Source organism: Triticum dicoccoides, unplaced genomic scaffold (assembly GCF_002162155.2).
Source record: "Triticum dicoccoides isolate Atlit2015 ecotype Zavitan unplaced genomic scaffold, WEW_v2.0 scaffold104472, whole genome shotgun sequence".
Classification (NCBI taxonomy): Eukaryota; Viridiplantae; Streptophyta; class Magnoliopsida; order Poales; family Poaceae; genus Triticum; species Triticum dicoccoides.
This window is the reverse complement of record NW_021171630.1, coordinates 6,930-9,206: the sequence shown is the minus strand read 5'-3', so window position 1 is coordinate 9,206 and position 2,277 is coordinate 6,930. Positions and strand designations below refer to the sequence as shown.

The 2,277-nt window shown below is 50.3% G+C and overlaps 1 pseudogene; it reads left to right on the top strand.

Annotated features, from left to right (window-relative positions):
• Nucleotides 1–491: 491 nt before the first annotated feature.
• LOC119342776 lies at nucleotides 492–633 on the top strand (annotated as a pseudogene).
• Nucleotides 634–2,277: the final 1,644 nt, after the last annotated feature.

Genomic DNA, 2,277 nt, shown 5'->3' with positions numbered 1-2,277 from the left:
TCTCCAACATCCAAACCTAGTCATGGCTAGCTCCAGCTCCGCCGCCGCCGCTTTTGCCCTCATTCCCATCGCTGACAAGCTGCACCGGGGCAACTACCTGGTCTGGCGCGCGCAAGCCCTAGCCACGCGGAGCGCAGCTGATTGATCACCTCAACCCTGATCACCCGTTCCCGGAGCCCAAGCTTGCCGATAAAGACGGTAAGCCGACAGATGTGCCAAACCCGGCGTATGTTGTCACCCTGGCGCAAGACTCGCAGGTGCTGAGCTTCATCTTCAACTCGATCTCGCCACCTGTGATGATCCAAGTCGCCCACTGCACCAAGGCCGCCGCGGCATGGACCGCCATCAGGGAGATGTTCCTTTCCCAGACGCAGGCCAACATCGTCAACACGCGGATCGCCCTCTCCACCACCAAAAAGGGCACCGCGACCATCGCCGACTACATCGGGCGCATGAAAGCGCTGGGCGACGAGATGGCTTCAGCAGGCAAGCCGCTCGACGATGATGACATGGTCTCCTACATCCTCGCCGGACTAGAGTACGACTACATCTCGTTTGTCTCGTCCATCTGCGCCGCGAGGACTGAACCAATCAAGGTAGCTGAACTTTACTCTTAGTTGATCGATTTTGAAAAGCGTCTTGCTATGTTCGAAGGTGGCAACCACTCCTCCCAGTCCTCGGCAAATACCATCTCTCGTGGCCGTGGTGGTTTTGGCCGTGGTGGAGGTGGTCGTGGCAATGGTGGCCACGGCAATGGAGGAGGTGTCCGCGGCAACAGAGGCCGTGGCAATGGAGGCGGTGGTCGTGGCAATGGAGGCCGTGGCAACGGCAACGACAACGGAGGAGCCGATGACCTTCCTGAGGTCGTTTGCCAGATCTACAAGAGGCCGAATCACACCGCCCTCAAATGCTACCGGCGCTTCGACATCTCCTACACCAAGAACGAGAAGAGCGTCGGATCTGCCACAACCTCGTCCTATGGAGTAGATACCAACTGGTATTTGGACACTGGCGCCACCGATCACCTCACCAACGAGCTCGACAAGTTGACCGTCCACAACAAGTACCACGTCAACGATCAAGTTCACACTGCAAACGGAGAGGGTATGGAAATTAGTCATATTGGTCACACTACCGTTCGTACCCCTACTCGTGATCTTCATCTAAAGAACATCTTGCATGTGCCCGATGCCGCAAAAAACCTTATCTTCGCCCATCGCTTATCCACTGATAATCATACTTTCCTTGAAGTTCACCCAACTTTTTTTTCTCGTCAAGGAACAGGGAATGAGGAAAACCCTTCTTCGCGGCAGGTGTAGACAAGGTCTCTACCCCGTATCATCGGCTCCCTTTAGCTCAAGCAAGCAAGCGTTTGGTGCAAATAAACTGCCTGTTGAAAGGCGGCACAGTCGGCTAGGGCATCTGTCATCCACCATAGTGCGTCATGTTCTTAGCCAGAATGATATTCCTTTTTCTAGTAGCGAGTTAAATAAAGAAGGAGTTTGTGATGCATGCCAAATGGGCAAAAGTCACCAACTTCCTTATCCTAGTTCAAACAGTGTGTCTAAAGCTCCTTTAGAGCAAATTTTCTCCGATGTATGGGGGCCTGCCCGTGATTCTATCAATAAAAAAAACTATTATGTGTCTTTCATTGATGATTACAGCAAATTCACGTGGATCTATACCTATACTAATTACAGACTTCCTACTAATTCCGACGTTAATTAATTAGAAATTAGGAGCCGTCCATCTAATGGGACCAGGTTATTACGGTCTAGATTAACTCATAAAAGTTGCGGAAAAAAAATTAAAAGAGATGCCCGTAAAATATCAATCTCCACCCTTTTTCCCATAAAAATACCCTAGAAGCAAACCCTATTCTCTCGCTCAATCTCTGACCTCCCTCTCTCTTTCACGTCTCTGTTCATATTCTCATGGGAAAGAGATCCACGTCTCTCTCAATTTGAAGCAACAAAGTTGGTCATGGATCCTTCTCTCAATGTCTCACGTCTCCCTCTCCCAAACCCTCATCTCTCTCTTCCTATCCACATGGAAACATATCTATGTCTCTCCCAATTGCAACAAGTTAGGGCATGGATCTTCTGTATCTCCGAATTGCAACAAGGCAGTTAGGGCGTGGATCTTCTGCGATCCTCTCCACATGGAAACAGATCATGTCTCTCCCAAATTGCTGCAAGGAAGCTATGACATGCTTCTCTAATTTATGGCATGGACCTTCTACGCTCCCGTCTACATGGAAACAGATCATGTCTGTCC